Raw genomic sequence first — 19,837 nt, forward strand, 5'->3', positions numbered from 1 at the left:
ATGAGCCTTCCTGGCTGCCTTCTGTTTCTCAGTCATGATTTGGGAAACGGTAAGTCTGAGCGTCCTTACTCTGTTGGGTGGGGAACCGAGATGCCCTGCCTCTGTATTGTTTCTCCAGTCCTGGGGTCCTAAACCAGCTCACCTTCTTACCACCATCCAGAATTCTCCTTTGGTTGTCTCTTGCACCATTTACATGGTTTATAGCTGTGAATAGAGGGGAGAAGAAGGGAACAATAGTTGATGCCACATTGTCTGAATTGTAAGTCTAACCATCAGTTTTTAATGTTTTCAACAAATGGGTTGACCCGTATGACCCACCCTGACATTATCATAAACAGAAATCTGACTCACCTCTCCTTCTGGATTTAAGGCAGGGGAAAGGGGGGTTAGGTATCAGTACTTTTTACAGCACACCAGAATCTTCCATTTTTTGATTTAAGAATCACTTTATGAACTTATGACATATGCTTTATCTCTGTCATGGGTTTGGTGCTGTTGGCGAAGTTTGGACTATTCTGGTTTAAACTGATATTTATTAAAATTAAAATGTTATTTTTTTAGAGGGAAGATTATGAGCTCCTCCTTCCCTCCACCTTCTCAATCCAGACACACATTTCTGAGCTCATTGTGAAGGATAAGAAGGTGTTAGCCGGATGATGACATGATGATGGGCCATCCTGAAGGATGTATGTGGATGCACAGAGACAGTGAGGACTGCATCAGAATGGGGGCACTTAGAGAATGACTTGAGGCATTGATGGGTTAGGATATGGTGATGGACAAGTAGGCAGGGTGAGATGAAGAACAATCTAGAAGAGAGATAAGAAAACCACAGCCCATGGGCTGCCTACTTTTGTAAATAAAATTTTGTTGGAACACAGCCACGTTAATTCATTTTTGCATTGTCTATGGCTGCTTTTGTGCTACAAACACGGACTTGAATTGTTGCAACAGAGACCATACAGCTTGCAAAGCCTAAAATATTTGGTATTTGTCCCTTTACAAAAAAAGTTTCCTGATCCCTGACTTAGAATGTCAGATTGAGAGCTTATAAATTATTCTTTTTGGTTGAGGAGATACAGAAGTATTTTGAGTATGTTTGGTTCCGAGTTTTAGGAAATTTTCCAAACATTAATATCTGATATTTCCTAGAGCAGGACTAGTAGGAGGTAGGCAGGATGGAAAGGGAAGATTCAGGAGTGGAGAGAGATGATGCTGGAGGCCAAGTCAGGGCAGGGATCCACGGGAGTGCTTTGAATGGAGAGTGAACTGACATGTTGCTGATGTGGACAGAACACACCCAGCCTTTGGGTGAAATGTCACTAAGGCCTTTCTTTTCAAGGGAGAAGGAACCAGGATGCACCAACTCTCACAATGTACCAGGACTTCTGCTGGGTGTTTCCATGTGTACTTTTATTTAATCCCAAAGCAACCCTGTGAGAAAGGACTTCTTATACCCATTTCGCAAAGCAGGAAATCAAGACATGGAAGGGTAAGGTGGTTTGCCTGATGTCATACTCTTAATAAATAAAAGAGCATGGATTTGATCCCACATCTCTCTGATTGCAAAGCTGAATATATTTCCAGTATAGCAAGAAGCTCATATACAATAGTTTATACACCCATTGCCTATGGTAATGTTAAGTCTCCAAGAAAATCTTTGTGTCTCCCTTCCTGTAGAGGATATGGACACTCCAGCTGAGACAGATGCTCTGGTTCGTTCTTCACTGGGTCCTGTAGGTGCCCTCCTGAGGATTCACCCTGTGAAAGCTGAGGGAGGCTTAATGCATGTCTTGCTCCATCACCAAGGCTGAGGCATTCTCTGCAGAGCTTGTGGGGTCAGCAGCCTAACTAACCTGGATTCTTTCTGGTGCTTCTGGATGGAGAGCAAAGAAGGGGGTCAGAGAAGAACAGTGCGGGGTGGGGGAGAAGGCCGAGAGGGTCCATGAAGTGAATTGATTCTGATGCAACATTGGTTCATTCTTTTATCAAACGTTTCTTAAGTTTCCATTTATTCAATTATCCAACAAATATACCACTTATTAGTTGCTTTCCACTTCTACTGAACACTCACATGGACATATGTGGAAAATACTATTATTTTACAGAGGAAGAAGCTCAGTCTCAGAGAGGTTAGGTGCTTCCCCAGGTCACACGGCTACTGATCATGGTCTCTCTGAGGTCTCCTATGTGCTGGGCACTGGATTACAGGAATGTGCTATTAAAATCTACTTTTCCTCCTGTGTGTGTCTCCTTTACTCTCACACTACTATCACACTCACAACTCTTCTGACACCAGATGTGTGGGGGTGTTTTTCCTCACAACAAGCAATTCTCTGTGACCCCAGCTGGGTGTCCTACAATTGCACTCAATTCTGACACTCTCTACTTGGAGAGAGCATAGGAATCCACAGGTTAAGGGCTCAGTCCCACAATAGCCGCCCATCCTTGAAATGCCCATCTCAAGTCAAGGTTGTCACCTGTGCTTCTGATCAGCTGACTACAAATTGGAGGTTCCCATGCCCCACTCCTTGGGTTTAATTAATTTGCTAGAGTGGCTCAGAGAATTCGGGAAAACAGTTTACCTACTGTGTACCAGCTTATTATAAAAGGGAATGATAAAGAATACAGATGGACATCCAGACAGAAGAGATGCATGGGGAAGGTAGGTGGAAAGGGACAAGGAGCTTCCATGTTCTCTCTGAATGCACTACGCTACCAGCACCTCCACATGTACACCAACTTGAAAGCTCCCTGAACCCCATGGTTTTGGGATTTTGTTGGAGGCTTCCTCACATAGGCATGCTTAATTATTGACTGCATTACCAGCCTCTCTCTCGTCTCTGGAGAAAGTTGTCAGAGACTAAAATCCACATTGAATAGCCCACCAGGCGTCACTTCATTAAAAGAAAATTAGTGCTCTCACCCGGGTAGTTCCAAGCGGTTTAGGAGTACAACCATTTTCTGCTGCAGACTCGTTTCTCAGCTCTAAATTTACTGGAACATTTCTTAAAGAGTCTTTCCATTTCCTCTCCTCCCATTCTCTCTTGATGTCACTCCAATCAGGATATCTGCCTCTACCAGACTACCAGATCTGCTTTTGTTAACATCAGCTGTGATACTACTTAGCTAAATTTATTTATTTATTTTTTATTTATTTAGTTTTTATTTTTTTAAAGTTTTTGTTTATTGCAGTAACATTGGTTTATAACATTGTATAAATTTCAAGTGTACATCCTTATACTTCTATTCATGCATGGATTACATCATGTTCTCATGTTCACCACCCAAATACTAATTACAACCCATCACCACACACATATGCCTAATTATCCCTTTCGTCCTCCTCCCCCTACCTTTCCCTCTGGTAACCACTAATCCAATCTCTGTCTTTATGTGTTTTCTTGTCGTTGTTATTATCTACTACTTAATGAGTGAGATCATATGGTATTTGACCTTCTCCCTCTGACTTATTTCGCATTGCATAATACCCTCAATGGCCATCCATGTTGTCACAAATGGCTGGATTTCATCGTTTCTTATGGCTGAGTAGTATTCCATTGTGTATATATACCACATCTTCTTTATCCATTCGTCCCTTGATGGGCACTTAGATTGCTTCCAATTCTTGGTACTTAGGTAAATTTAAATGGTAATTTCTCAGACCCTATTCTACTAGACTTATCAGCATTTGAAACAAATGAGTCCTCTGTCCTCTGAAGCTCCAGCTTCTGTTGGCCACCAGGATCCAACCCTACAGTCTCCTTGTCATTTATTCTTCCTCAGTGGTCTTCTTGCTGTTTCCACCTTATCTCTCTGACTCCAAATGCTGAAGGGTCCCAGGGCTCTGTCTGCGGACCTCTTCTCTTCTTTGTGGTTTCATCTACTATCAGACTTCGATGTGGAGGACACCAAATCTCTATGTCCCCTCTGGAACCCTCTTTGGAACTCCAAACTTTTGCCAACTACTTGTCATCTTCAGTTGGATGTCTAAGAGGTACCTCAAACTTATAGTAACAAAACTAAAGTTTGGTGCCCCCTTGAAAATATACCCCTCCTGCAGAGTTGGCAGTTTCAGGAATTGGCAATTCAATTCTTAAGTTGCTCAAGGCAACCACATTGGAATCCTCTTTGATATCTATGGACATTTATGGACATCTATGGCTATCTGTGGCTATCCATAGGCAACAAAGGAGCCATCTTTGGCGTATATGTACATCTATGACTTCTAGTAACATTTATGAAATCTATGACATCTATGGAGTCATCTTTGAAATCTATGGACATCTGTAACATCTATGGATATCTATAAATTTTATTGACAACTATGTAGTCATCTTTGACATCTGTGACACCTATGAGGTAGAGGTAGTGAGCTATCTTTGATCACGCTTTGATATGTACTCTATCACTCCATTAACAAATCCTGTTGGCTCCACCTTCAAAATGTACCCATAACCTAAGTTCTGATGCCAGATTCATCATTATTACCCTGAAGTATGACTGTAGGCCAGCCTAGGGAGATGTGGTGGGCAGACTGCATGCACAGAAATTTATAACCTAAATGACAGAGAATTCAAAATAGCTATCATAAAAAAGAAGAAAATACAGATAGACAATTCAGTGAAATCAGGAATTTCTTCAAAAAAGAGATTGAAACCATAATGGAAAACCAATCAGAAATGTTGGAGAGGGAGGAGGGTGAAAGGGATAATTCGGCACATGTGTGTGGTGATGGGTTGTAATTAGTATTTGGGTGGTGAACATGATGTAATCTATGCTGAATAATGCAGTATAATGATGTACACCTGAAATTTATACAATATTATAAACCAATGTTACTGCAATAAACAAAAAATTTTTTAAAAAAAAAGAAAGAAATGTTGGAGATGAAAAACACCATGGAGGAGGTAAAGGAAAATCTGGAATCTTTAAATAAAAGAGCTGACAATATGGGGGAATGAATAAGCATTATTTAGGATAGGTATGCAGAAATGTTCCAGATAGAGGAGGAGAGAGAATTAAGATTAAAAGAAAATGAAGAAACTCTCCAAGAAATATCTGACTCAATTAGGAAATACAACATAAGGATTGTAGGTATTCCTGAGGGAGAAGAGAGGGAAAACGCAGCAGAGAGCTTTTTCAAAGAAATAATAGCAGAGAACTCCCCAAATATGGGGAACAAGCTGTAGATACCAGTGAATGAAGTGAATAGTTCTCCTAAATATATCAACATGAAAAGACCTTCTCCAAGGCATATAATAGTAAAGCTGGCAAAACTCTATGACAAATAAAAAATATTGAGGGCAGCAAGACAATAAAATAAAATAAAATGAAAAAATAATGTGCAAAGGAATTCCCATCAGTCTCTCAGCAGATTTCTCCACAGAAACTTTACAAGCTAGGAGAGACTGGAATGACATTAAAAATTCTGAAAGACAAAAACTTTCAGCCAAGAATACTCTATCCAGAGAAAATATCCTTCAGATATGATGGAGAAATAATAACTTGCTCAGACAAACAAAAGCTAAGGGAGTTCATTGTCACAAGACTCCCACTACAAGAAATTCTCACTAAGGCCCTCATGCCTGGAAAAAAAAAAGAGAAAGGGGATATGACGCTTTGAGCAAGGAGAAAAATCGGTAGGCAAAAATCAGAAAACATTGCAGCTCTCTGTAAGAATAGGTTAGCAAACACTAGGTTATAAAAATCAAAGATTAAGGGAAGGAAAATGCCAAAAATAAACATAATGTCATCACTTTAAACACACACTCTCAACACAAGATAGAATAAATTGTGACAATAATAACTTAGAAGTGGAAGAGGAAAGGGATCTAATAGACTTAGTCTAAGGAAATAAGAGATCATCAGATAATGGACTATCTCATCCATGAGATTTTTTATACAAACATCATGGTAACCACGAAACAAATAATCAGAACAGAGTCACATGCAGTAAATAAAAAACTGAAAGAATACTCATACAGAACTATGAAAATGAATTGGTAGTCTGAAACACATGGGACAAGAAACAAAGGAAATGCAAAAGATCCAAAAAAAAAAAAGAGAGAAAAAAGAGCAAATTAAGCCCTCATACATCAATAATGACTCTAAATGTAAATTCATTGAATTCTCCAATCAAAAGAAACCGAGTGGCAGAATGGATTAAAAAGCAAGACCCGACGGTATGCTGCCTCCAGGAAACATATCTCAGCTCTAAACAAAAACACAGGCCCAGACTGAAAGGATGGAAGACAATACTCCAAGCTCAGGGCAAACAAAAGAAATCAGGTATTGCTTTATACCAGACGAAGCAGAGTTCAAGATCAAAAAGGTGATGAGAGACAAAGAGGGGCAATACATAATGATAAAAGGGACACTCCACCAAGAAGACATATCAATTATAAGTATATATGCACCCAACACAGGAGGACCAAAGTACATGAAGCAACTATTAACAAACCTAAAAGGAGATATTAACAACAAAACAATAATATTAGGGGATCTTAGCACCCAACTTACATCAATGGATAGATCCTCCAGAAAAAAAGTCAATAAAGAAATAGTGGACTTAAACAAAAAACTAGACGAGAGCAACTTAATAGATATGTATAAAGCACTCCACCCAAAAACAGCAGACTACACATTCTTCTCAAGTGCACACCGAACATTCTCAAGGATAGACCATATGTTGGGAAACAAGGCAACCTCCATAAATTTAAGAAGCTAGAAATCATAACAAGCATCTTTTCCAACCATAATGCTGTGAAACTAGAAATCTGGGAAACTAAAAAAACTGAGAAAGTGACAAAGAGTTAGAGACTAAACAACATGCTACTGAACAAGAAATGGATCATTGATGAAATTAAAGGAGAAATAAAAAAAAATATCTGGAGACAAATGAAAATGAAAATACACCATACCAACTCATACAGGATGCAGCAAAAGCTGTCCTGAGAAGTAAACTCATAGCAATATAGGTCAACGCTAACAAACAAGAAAAATCACAAATAAGCAACTTAAACTACATCTAACAGAATTAGAAAAAGAAGAACAAACAAAGCCCAAAGCCAGAAGAAGGAGGGAAAAAATAAATATTAGAGCAGAAATAAATGAAATTGAAACAAACAAACAAAAAACAGTAGAAAGGGTAAATGAAACTAAGAGTTGGTTCTTTGAGAAGATAAACAAAATTAAAATAGATACCACAGAAATACAAAGGATTATAAGAGAATGCTCTGAAAAACACATGCCAACAAATTGGGCAATCTGGAAGAAATGGATACATTCTCAGACTCATACAACCTCCCAAAACTGAACCAAGAAGAAAGAGAGAATATGAATAGACAAATAACAAGTAACAAGCTTGAAACAGTAATCAAAACCCTCCCCAAAAATAAAAGTCCAGCACTAGATGTCTTCTCCAGAGAATTTTATCAAACATTCAAAGAAGATTTAGTACCTTTCCTTCTCAAACTTCCAAAAAAGAGAGGAAGATGGAACACTTCCTAACACATTCTATGAGGCCAAAATCACCCTGATCCCAAAGGCAGACAAGAACAACACAAAGAAGGAAAACTGCATGCCAATATCGCTGATGAACATAGATGCAAACATCCTCAACAAAATATTGGCAAACCGAATAGAACAACACATTAAAAAGATCATACACCGGGGGCTGGTCCCATGGCGTGGCGGTTAAGTGTGCATGCTCCACTGCTGGTGGTGCGGGTGTGGATCCTGGGCGAGCTCTGGTGCACCGCTTGTCAGGCCGTGTTGCGGTGGCCTGTCCACAGCATGGTGGAATATGGGTACAAATATTATCCCAGGGCCAGTCGTCCTCAGCAAAAAGAGGAGCTTTAGCATGGCTGTTAGCTCAGAGCTGATCTTCCTCACAAAAAACCAAAAAAAAAAAAAACACAAAGATCACATATCATGATCGAGTAGGTTTTATACCAGGGACACAGGGATGGTTCAACATCTTCAAATCAATCAATGTGATACAACACATTAACAAAATGAGGAATAAAAACCATATGATCATCTCAATGGATGCAGAGAAGGCATTTGACAAGATCCAATGTCCATTTATGATAAAAACTCAACAAAATGGGTATAGAAGGAAAGTACCTCCACATAATAAAGGTCATATATGAGAAACTCACAGCCAACATCATACTCAATGGGGAAAAACTGAAAGCCATTCCTGTGAGAACAGGAACAAGACAAGGGTTCTCACTCTCACCACTCTTATTCAACACAGTACTGGATGTTTTGGCAAGAAAAAGGAATAAAAGGAATCCAAATAGGCAATGAAGAAGTGAAATTCTCACTATTTGCAGAAGGCATGATTTTCTATAGAGAAAACCCAAAAAGAATCCATTGGAAACCTATTAGAAATAATCAACAACTTCAGCAAAGTTGCAGGGTACAAAAACAACTTACAAAAATCGGTTGCATTTCTATAGTCTAATAATGAACTAACAGAAAGAGAACTCAAAAAGACAATCTCATTTACAATCACAACAAAAAGAATAAAATATCTAGGAATAAACTTAACCAAGGATGTGAAAGACCTGTACAATGAAAACTAAAGGAAATTCTTGAAAGAAATCGATGATGACATAAAGAAATGGAAAAATATCCCATGCACATGGATTGGAAGAATAAACATAGTTAAAATGTCCATATTACCTAAAGCAATATACAGATTCAATGCAATCCCAATCAGAATCACAATGACATTCTTCACAGAAATAGAACAAAGAATACTGAAATTCATAGGGGACAATAAAAGACCCTGAACAGCTAAAGCAATCCTGAGAAAAAAGGACAAATCAGGAGGCATCACAATCCGTGACTTCCAAATATACTACAAAGCTATAGAAATCAAAACAGCACGGTACCGGTACAAAAACAGACAGACAGATCAATAGAACAGAATTGAAACCCCAGAAATAAAACCACATATCTACAGACAGCTAATCTTCAACAAAGGAGCTAAGAACATACAAAGGAGAAAGAAAAGTCTCTTCAATAAATGGTGCTGGAGAAATTGGACAGCCACCTGCAAAAGAATGAAAGTAGACCATGTTCTTTCGCCATACACAAAAATTAACTCAAAATGGATCAAAAACCTGAAGGTGAGGTCTGAAATTATAAAACTCCTGAAGAAAACATAAGCAGTACACTATTTGATATCAGTTATATAGGGATCTTTTTGAATTCCATGTCTACTCGGACAAGGGAAACAAAAGAAAAAGCAAACAAGTGGTACTTCAACAGGTTAAAGAGCTTCTACAAGGCAAATGAAACCATGATCAAAATGAATAAACAACCCACCAGCTGGGAGAAAATATTTGCAAATCATATATCCCACAAGGGGTTAATCTCCATAATATATAAAGAACTCACACAACTGAAGAACCTACAAACAAACAACCCAATCAAAAAATGGGAAGAGGATATGAACGGGTACTTTCCCAAGGAAGATATACAGATGGCCATTAGACACATGAAAAGATATTCAACATCACTAATAGTCAGGGAAATGCGAATCAAAATGACACTAAGATATCACCTTACACTCATTAGAATGGCTATAATCACCAAGACAAAAACTAACAAATGTTGGCAAGGTCGTGGAGAAACAGGAACCCTAATTCACGGCTGGTGGGTGTGCAGCCTCTATGGAAAACAGTACAGAGATTCTTCAAAAAACTAAAAATATAAATACCTTATGATCCAGCTCTCCCACTACTGGGTATCTACCCGACGAACCTGAAATCAACAATCCAAATTGGTTTATGCACCACTATGTTCATTGCAGCATTATTCACTACGGCAAGAAGTGCAAGCAACCCAAGTTTCCCTTGACCAATGATTGGAAAAAGAAGATGCGGTATATGTATATATAATGGAATACTACTCAGCCATACAAAAAACAAAGTCGTCTCATTTACAACAACATGGATGGACCTGGTATTATGCTAAGCGAAATAAGCAAGACAGAGAAAGACAAACACTGCATGATTTCACTCATATGTGGAAGATAAATTAACACACAGACAGAGAGAACTGTTTGGTGGTTACCAGGGGCAAGGGGGTTGATGGGTGGGCACAAGACGTGAAGGGAGCCATTTATATGGTGACTGACAAACAATAATGTACAACTAAAATTTCACAACGTTATAAACTATTAAGATAGCAATTAAAAACAAATGTATCCAGAACTCAGTTTCTTCACACCAGATTCATCATTGTTACCCTGGACTCAGTCTGTCTTCTGGACTGAATTGTGTCTCCCCAAATTCATGTGTTGAACCTCTAACCCCCAGTGTGACTGTACTTGGAGATAAGGTCTTTAAAGAGGTAATTAAGTTTAAATGAGGGCATTAGGGCAAGGCCCAAAGTGACTTATGTTCTTATAAGAAGAAGAAGAGACACTAGGGATGTGTGTGCACAGAGAAAAGGGCATGTGAGGACTAGCTAGAAAGGGGCTGTCTTTAAACCAAAGAGAGAGTCTTCAGGAGAAATCAACCCTGCTGGCACCTTGATCTTGGACTTCCAGCCTTCGGAACTGTGAATAAATAAATTTCTCTAGTTTAAGCAACCCAGTCTACAATATCTTGTTATGGCAGCCCCAGCACACTAATACAGTCTGCGCCATCTCTTGCCTGGACTGTTTAAGTGTCTTCCTTATCTAATCTCCTCTCTTCTACTCAGTCTTGCTACAGGATTTCTCAACACAGTAGCCAGAGTGATCTCATTAAAGTGAGTGTCAGTTCACATCTGTGAAATAATAGAATATATATGTATATTTAGAATAATAGAATATAATATATATACATGTATATAGATATAGAAAAATAGAATCATAGCTGTGGTTCCTATTTTAATGTTTGGTCTTTGAGCCTGGTCCTTGACACAGAGCTCCTAAATTCCTTGGAAGTTTCTGGGTGATAGGAATGTCTTTTGATCTCATGAGGTGTCTCTGGGTGGGCTCCTGGATGGGAATTGGTCACCACAAAGAAGAAGGCATGATTAGAAGCTTGTAACTTTCCATCCCATGGCCTATCTTCCAGAAAGGGGAAAGAGGCTGGAAATGGAGTTAACACTCAATCATGTCTATGCAATGAAGCCTCCATAAAAATCCCAATAGTTGAGTTTCAGGGAGATTCTTGGTTGGTGAACTTGTGGAGGTCTTGAGAGAATGGTGCTCCAGAGAGGGCATGGAAGCTCCTCACCCCTTTCCATATACCTTGCCCTATGCACCTCTTCATCTGGATGTTCATCTGTATCCTTCATGATATCCTTTTATAATAAGCTGATGTGCAGTAAATAAACTACGTTCCTGAATTCTCTGAGCAACTTTAGGAAACTAATTGAACCCAAGGAGGGGGCCAGGGTGACTTCCAATTTATAGCCAGTTGGTCAGAAACACAGGGGACAGCCTGGACTCGAGATTGGGATCTGAAGTCTGAGGGGGTGCACTCTTGTGGGACTGAGACCTAACCTGTGGAATCTGATGCTATCTCCAAGTCGATAGGGTCAGAACTGAGTTAAATTGTAGGATACCCAGCTGGTGTCACGGAGAACTGCATGGTGTGGGGAAAACCCTCACACATCTGGTGTCAGAAGTGTCAGAAGTGAAGTGTTCTGTGTGAGTAGTAAGGGGAACACACACAGAAGTTGTCACTCTTCTCAAAATACCTGAGTAATGATGGTGAACTGCAGGACCCTATGATATTTGCAGCCTCCATGCCTCTTCATCCTCATTTCCTCCCCACCATTATCCACTCCCCACCCCCACATAGCTCTTATTTAAGACGACTGTCTTACTTGCTGGTATTCCAACATGTCAGGGATGCCCCATCCTCAGAGCTCTAGCATCTGCTGCTCTGTCTGTTTAGAGCCCTCAGTGATCCTCTCTCAGGGCTCACACTGCACTCCTTCATCTCCTGAAGTTGTTTTCTCAAAGATCCCAGCCCCCAGGACTGCCTTTCCCCAGTCTCCTGTTTCATTTCCCCCTAGAGCACATATTTCCTGTATATTTTCATTACTTATTTGTTCATTAGTTTCATCCCTGTCCCCAATAAATGTAAGTATTTCACAGTAGGGAGATTTTACACTTGTAACATACGTATTTGTAAAACTACAGGTATTACCCAAGCCCTCGGAACAATCGACAAGCATGAGATAGTTGCCAGAGTAGATGAAAGACGGGTGATTGCTGACTGTGTGCTCAAAACCCTCACAGTGGTGTCCTCACCAGTCAGAATTAAACAAATAAATGAAAGTCAGAGATCAAAGGATGAGCAGTAGTAGAGCAGGTTGATATAGGCATGTGAGGAGGAGCGGCAGCCAAGCAATGATTCTGAGATGCAAAAAGCTTACTGTGCTTGAGGTGAGCGAGCATGCCAGTGAGGGAGGCATGAATTACTGAAGGTGACACTGATTTTCCTGCCGCAAATGCCAGTCCAGGTTGTTTGAATGCTTGTCTTTGGCAGTGTGGAGAAGCGTTCATTTCATTATGTAGATAATGCTAATGTGCTGGGGAGGAGAGATGGGAGGGCTGCAGCAGGAGAAGGACTAAGAGGGGTGCTCAGCTCAAAGGGAGTGGTTGTATTAAGATGTTTTCAGAAAAAGCACAGACAAGCTTTGCAGCATATGGGTGCAGGAAGAGGTGATGGAGGACTAGGGGCCACAAAGCTAGGTCTCTGGTTGGGTGTCAGGGATGAGTGCCATCAGTGAGATGGAGATCCCAGCAGAAGAAGTATGTTTGGAGGTGTATTAACCACGTTTTCCTGATGTTTTGAGCTTTGAGGACTTCTGACCCTGGAAGTGCCCCTGCCAGGGCTAGTGAATTTCTAGAGATAGTAAAGGACTTGCCTGCAAGCATGCCTTTCATATTGCAAACCAATCCCTCCAAAGCTCACACCCGACCACTCCCTTTATCAAGCTCTTACACTCCAGACTGTCCTCCTGCCCTAATCACCCCAAGGGCAGGTACCAGATATCTGGAGACAGCCCCTACTCCCAGAGCCTGCTGAAATTACTCAAACTAGCTGGTGCTAAACCAACTTACCCTGTCTCACCTTGCCTGTCCCACGGAAACCATAATAAATGCTCCTGCTCACATTTTCTCCTTGCTCCCTCTGCCTCTTTACCGACCCTGGTGCTCCCTTACATGGTCCTGTGTGGTGTTGTATCTCCTCTCCTCTTGGGAACTGTGAGTAACAACTTTCTCTGGATGTGTTGGCCTCAGATACCTGAATACACCAGGTGTCACTTAATAACAAGGACATGTTCTGAGAAATGCGTCTTTAGGTGATTTCATCATTGTGTGAACATCACAGAGTGTACTTGCACAAACCTAGATGGGATAGCCTACTACACACCTGAGCTGTATGGTACTAATCCTGTGGGACCACTGTCATATATGCAGTTCCTTGTTGACTGAAATGTCATTATGTGGCTCATGACTGTAATAATAACACCTACATTTTCAAACAAACAGGAAGACGCCGAGCTTAGTTCTGTTCATGCTTAACGGAGCACGACTTTGGGCCACCCCAGGGAGATGTGGCGGGCAGACTGCATGCCAGGATGACCACGTCACTCACTGGGGAAGCTGGTCTGATGGCAGGTGGATGTCATCCATGCCCACTGTTGTCCTGGCTGCTCTCTTCCTGCAGGTCTTCACTCTGATGGGAGACACCAGAACCTTTGACACACGTAACTCTTTTGAGGCTAGAGTGAGTGACTAAGGCAGGTAGAGAGGTGAAGCCAGGAGCTTTCATAACAGGATTTTGTAAAACAGTACTCACATTCCAGGGTGTCTAGAAGCAGGGCTGGGAACATACTCATGCCTGGATCAGGGCTTACCAGCTGGATTCTCACCACCACCATAACCCCGTCCTGGCTCTGGGCCCTCACAACACTTCCAAGTCCCTCTTCCCCACGGCTTGATCTACATCTATTCCAGCTCACATGGAGAAGATGGGGCAGAGGCAGAGAGCAAGCAGTGCAGTGACACCAGCTCCCCCGATGGCCCCCTGAATCACTCCTGCCGTGGTACCCAGTTTCCCTGCAGACATGAGAGAATTGGGGTGAACTCCAATCTTGATGAACAGACATGTGTCCCCTCCTCCTCCAGAATGTGGAGAGGATCACCTCTCCTCTCCCATCTAGCATAGGTCCTCAGCTCTCTCTAGAAGAACGTGGTCCATGTGACACCTGTCCAACCTCCACATTCCTTTCCAGGAAACACCATCTCTTTCAGGACCTAGGTTCTTCTCCACACAGGGTCCCTCAGCAACAGCACCCATACCTGGCTGCAGCAGGAGCGTGAGGCTCTGTGCCTCGTGTGCATTCCACAGAGAGAGAAAGACAACCCAGAGTCCCATTGGATGCTGAAAGGCCTTGTCCTTCCTTCCTTCCAGGGATGGTGTCTGAATCTCCTCTCCTCCCCTCCATTGACCCCATCACTCAGGGTCAAAAGCAGTCTTTCATGCACCATAAGGGGGTGGAATTGGGCCGTTCTCAGATGTGCAAGTCAGACCCAGACAGCTCTCCTGGATCTGCCTGGTCATGCCTCCCAGGAACCCCACACCCACGGTGAGGGATGTATCTCTGTCCATCACCTGTCAACAGTTTGATGGGCACCACTGAGAAAGCCCCAGTGGGACTCCCTGTCCAGTGAAGGGACCTGATGCCATTACCCATGGGAATAGAGCAGTGGGGGGAGCCGGGCTCCAGAGAGAGGTCACGGTAGGGTGACAAATTAACAGTCAAAAGAGGGCCCAAGGATATTTTGGGGGGTAATGACACTACTCTGTATGATACTATAACAATGGGTATATGTCATTGTACATTTCTCCAAACCCATAGAATGTACAGCATCAAGAGTGAACCCTAATGTCAACTACAGACTTTGGGTGATAATGACATGTCAATGCAGATTCATGGGTTTTAATTAACGTACGCTCTGGTGGAGGATGTTGATAGTGGGGAGGCTGTGCACGTGTGGGAAAGTGCAGCTGGTATAAGGGAAATCTGTCTAACTTCCACTCACTTTTGCTGTGAACCTAAAACTTCTTTAAGTAACAAAGCCTACTAAAAAATTCTCCCAAGGCCTTCAGTAACAGGAGGAAGATAAAGAGCCCATTTAGGATGGGCAGCAGGAGGTTGCAGGTTATCCTGACAAGATGGGATTAGGAGGATACTGAGAGAGGTCGTCTGACAGGGGCTTCTCGATCTAACTGCAGCCCCGCCATCCCACCCACACCATCTGAGCTCTGAAAATGCAGCTCTGACTTGACCTGGTAAAGACCCCACACCATGGTTGGGGACTCGTTCCTACTTGTGCCAACCCCTAAGCAGACACCTTTTTCTGGGTTCTCTGGAGCACCTATGACGAGAAGAGGGTATTTCCCCCTTCAGTGCGAGGGTGAGGTAAGATAAATGTAGGCATCCTCCCATCCCCAGGAGCCACAGAAATGGTGGAGGGACATGGCTTGTATACTTCTATGTCCCCTACTCAGTGTGACCCACAGAAAAAAAGAACCAAGCATCCCCAGCCTGGCCCTCCTGTCCCTCACACCCTCAGGGACCCAGGCTTCCTGGCCCAGCACTCACAGGTGACATTAAACTGGATGGTCCTTTCCACAGGAACACCAGATATAGGGAACTTCACTTGACAGATGAGGTTGCTGCCGTAGTCCTGGGGCATGGGGTGAGGGTGAGCACCGAGGAGAGGAGGGTCCTGGGGCACATGGATGTGACGTCAGCTGATGGCCAGGAGAAGATTGGGGGTGTGCCCCACTCACAGGTCCAGGGCATAGAGCAGGTCAGGTTCCTGGGGCAGCCAGACTCCAGGGTCCTCAGGATGAGGATGTGGGGTGTGTGGGTCAGGGCTGGTGAGAAGAGGAGGAGACACAGGGATCGGAGGGAGAGTCTAAGAGATAGCCCTAAAAGAAGCCTGTTGGTTTGGTCCAGCTCCTACCACTGATCACTGAGTCACTGTACCCCAAATCCCTCCCAGAAGACGGGTCCCATCCCAGCCCTGTGCCAGCACCTCCAGTGCAGGAGGCTCCCCTCTGGAGATTCCTGGAGCCCATTTCCTACCCGTAATATGCACAGAGAGATGTTTAAATTTGTAAGTCCATCTAGTACTTCCTCTCTCCATCCGAAAAAAAGTATTTTCCATTGTCCTTGCTCCTGGTGTCTCTGATGTCAAGGGAGCAGTCGTAGGTCAGGGGGTCTCCAAGGAGGTAGAATTGGCCCTGAGTCTCCTCCTGCACTTTACGAACTGGATTGTTTGTGGCCACAGGAGCATCCTGATACGGATTGGCCTCTTCCTGGAACAAGTAGCTGTGAGCTGGGACAGCATCACTCCAGTAGTCCCAGGGATGGGAGAAGGTGCAGGGCACAGAGACACACAGGCCCTCCTGCACAGTCACGGATTCCTGTACTTCCAGTATGTGTCTGTCATACTAAGCCAGGGACCCTGAAGAGAAACAGGGTCAGCCACAGCCCCCACCCCACTTTCCCCCTCCTTGCTTGGCCCACTCACCCACCAACAGCGGGGACAGCAGCAGTGGCAGCATCTCTGAGATGGAGAGTTCTGGGAGTTTGTCCTGTGTCTCAAAAGAGAAGGGTAAGCCGAGTGGGTGGGGACGCTGATGGTAGACACACAGGAAGCTGGGGAGGAGCAAGTGACCTTGGCCCTTCACAGAAGAGGATCTACAGGCCTGAGTTGTCCACTTCTGCTCAGAGTGAGTGGCACCCCATGGCCCAGACACCCCAAGACCCACCCAGAGGAGAACAGACAAGTCCCTCCACCTTGGGGGCTTCCCTCCAGCACTGGAGCCTGGACCAGGACCTCTGACAACATCTGAGTCACAGGACACAGTTAGTCTCTAAGGGCCTTCCACCTGGGGTGCTTTTCTGGTCCATGTTATCTGCACCAGGGAGCTGGTCAGGTCCTGCCTGACCCTGGAGGGTCACAGCCTCTTCTAAACTTGGATGGTTGGTCCTGCCAGGCGGACAATTCTTTAGTGTCTGTGTGAGCATCTGGGGCAGAGGAAAGAAGGGGGTCCTAGTTGATGTTAAGTTAGCAGCAATTCCACTGTTCATTCATTCATTCATTCCCCAAACACTTGGTGAGCATCTCTGTGTTGAAGAGGTTGGAGACAAGAAGGGAGACAACAGACCTAGTCCATGCCTCTGAGATGCTCCCCACCTAGTGGTGTCACTTCCTCCCCAAACACTCAGTACTGTCGGGCTTTAGAGCTGCAGCCATTGATGAATTTGTTGTGTGTCCTGGAAGAGTATTTGGTATTTTCTAAAATACGAGTATGAGAATTTTTTTTTAACTTACTATATGCTGATTCATGAAGTTTCAATGGCATCTACAAAATAAAAACCATGCATCATCTTCAGGTAAAACAAAAGGGAGAGCACATGTTCCAGGAGCCAGTGCAGAGGAAACTTCTTTCACTGAATGCTGCCGTTCAGTGTTGTGTGGACTGGAGTGAATTTTTTTAGATCCTCATCATACAGATCAGGATTTCATGTCATAAAAAACATCTTCTCACAATTACATGTGGCTCACATGGCATAATACTTCTGGAAAACATGAGTGGAATTTACAGCTACAATTAAAATTTTAGGTTCAGCTCACACGGTTTTTCATCTCCCTCTGCATCATATGCATCTGGGAAATCCTTGACACCTGTGACATAATAGCATTTGCCACCATTGATTTGTAAAATCTTTCAAATACAGTAATATCTAGATAACTGTTCATTCGCCCTTACTCAAGGGAGATTTGTACTCTCATTTGATATGTAGGGAATCTACAATAAGTAATATAATACTAATTCTACATTATTACAAAAGTAAGAATGTGGCACATAATAGAAACCCCAATACAACCTGCTTCACAGCTCGTAAAGTTGTACCATGTTCATGGAATGGAGGGTTCTGTTAGTTCTCATTGTTTTTCTATAATGAACTTAATAAGTTATGGAAAATAAAATGTACCCACTTGAAAGTTACGTGTCATGGATTTTGACAAATGTATACAGCCCAGTTCTGATCTCCAGAATCAAGAGATAGAATGTTTCCGCCACCCCAAAAGGATAACCCACACCTATTTGCAGCTCACCACTTCTACCCCAGGTGACTTTTGATATTCTCTATCTTGGTGAATTAATTTTGTCTATTGGAGAATTTTCTAGAAATGTGCTCATTTGTGTCTAGCTTATCTCACTTAGCGTGCTATTTTTGAAATGGATCCAAGTTGTATGTTTCTGTAGTTTATAATATCTGATTCCTAAATAGTAATGCATTATATGGGGTATACTGTGCCTTTTATTTATTTTCCTATTTACAGACATTTGAAATGTTTGAGGTTTTGGCGATAAATATTAAGGAATAAGTCTTTCTGTGGACATACCTTCATCCTCGTGAGTACACACAGGGAGTGGAATTGTTCGATCAAAGAGTAACCACACGTTTAACCCTAGTAGAAATTGCCATACTGTTGTCCAGAATAGTTTTAACCTTTACACTCCCGTCTGCAAAGTGCCAGAATTCTAGTGCTTCACACCCTCATTAACACTTGGTATTGTCAGACTTTTAAATTTTAATGATTCTACTGGGAGTGTAGTGGTATCTCATTGTTTTTCACTTTATTTTGAATTAAGATACAGTGAGATTCACTTTTTTATCATATACAATTTTGTGAGGTTTGACAGAAGTAAATCGTATGTAACCATAACCACAGTCAAGAGACTGAAGAGTAGTGTTACCCAAGGCATTCCCTCCTGATGTCCCTGTGTAGACAAATCCTCCCTCCACCCAGAACCCCTGAATAATACTGATCTGTTCTCCATCCCCAGTATTTCGCTGTTTACAGAATGTGTTCAAAGTCTGGCTTTGTTCACCTGGCATAAGGCATTTGAGAGTTCTCCTTGTTATTGGGTGTATGTATCGGTAATTTGTTCTTTTTGATTGCTGGCTGGTTCTCCATTGTTTCCACATACCCCATTTTGTATGCACTACCAGCTGAAGAACATTTGGGTTGTTACCAGGTTTGGAGTGACTGTGAATAAAGCTACTGTAAAGATACACACGCAGGTTTTGTGGGAACATATGGTTTTATTTCTCTTGAGTAAACACCTAGGAGTCAGATTGTTCAGTCCTAGAAGAGTAGGTTTAACTTTACATGAAATTACCAAACTGTTCTCCCAAGTGGTGTACCGTTGGTGTTCCCACCAGCAGCGTGTGTGAGTTCTGGCTGCTCCACATCCTCGTTAGCACCTGCTATTACCAGAATTTCTTTTTCTTTTTCTTTCTGTTTAGTTTTTTCATTATTCTAATAGGTGTAGACGTCGTCCTGGGTGTAACCTGTAATTTCCTACTGGCAAGTAACGTTGAGCATGTTTCCCTGTGCTTATTTGTATCCATTGTTTTCTTCTTTGGTGAAGTGCCTAATTGATTTAATTAGGCACAAAGATTTTTGATTGCTTTTTAAATTATTACATAGTATAATATACATAACAAAAACTTTACCATTTTAACATTATTTTTTTTCTGAGGAAAATTTGCCCTGAGCTAACATCCGTTGCCAGTCTTCCTTTATTTTTGCTTGAGGAAGATTAGCCTTAAACTAACATTTGTGCCAATCTTCCTCCACTTTGTATGTGGGTCACTGCCACAGCATGGTTGATGAGTGGTGTAAGTCCACGCCCGGGATCCAAACCTGCAAACCCAGGCCACCAAAGTTGAGCGTGCAGAACTTTCACCACTTGGCCATGGGGCCAGCCCC

General features: G+C 42.4%; 1 protein-coding gene and 1 pseudogene across 1 annotated transcript in view; both read right to left on the bottom strand.

The window, feature by feature from the left end:
- LOC131397267 (myeloid cell surface antigen CD33-like) overlaps nucleotides 1-19,837 on the bottom strand; it is a 295,514-nt gene that overhangs the window by 67,521 nt on the left and 208,156 nt on the right. The window lies entirely within an intron of this gene.
- LOC131397265 (myeloid cell surface antigen CD33-like) lies at nucleotides 1,725-16,610 on the bottom strand (annotated as a pseudogene).

The sequence above is a fragment of the Diceros bicornis genome, chromosome 34 (assembly GCF_020826845.1).
Source record: "Diceros bicornis minor isolate mBicDic1 chromosome 34, mDicBic1.mat.cur, whole genome shotgun sequence".
Lineage (NCBI taxonomy): Eukaryota > Metazoa > Chordata > Mammalia > Perissodactyla > Rhinocerotidae > Diceros > Diceros bicornis.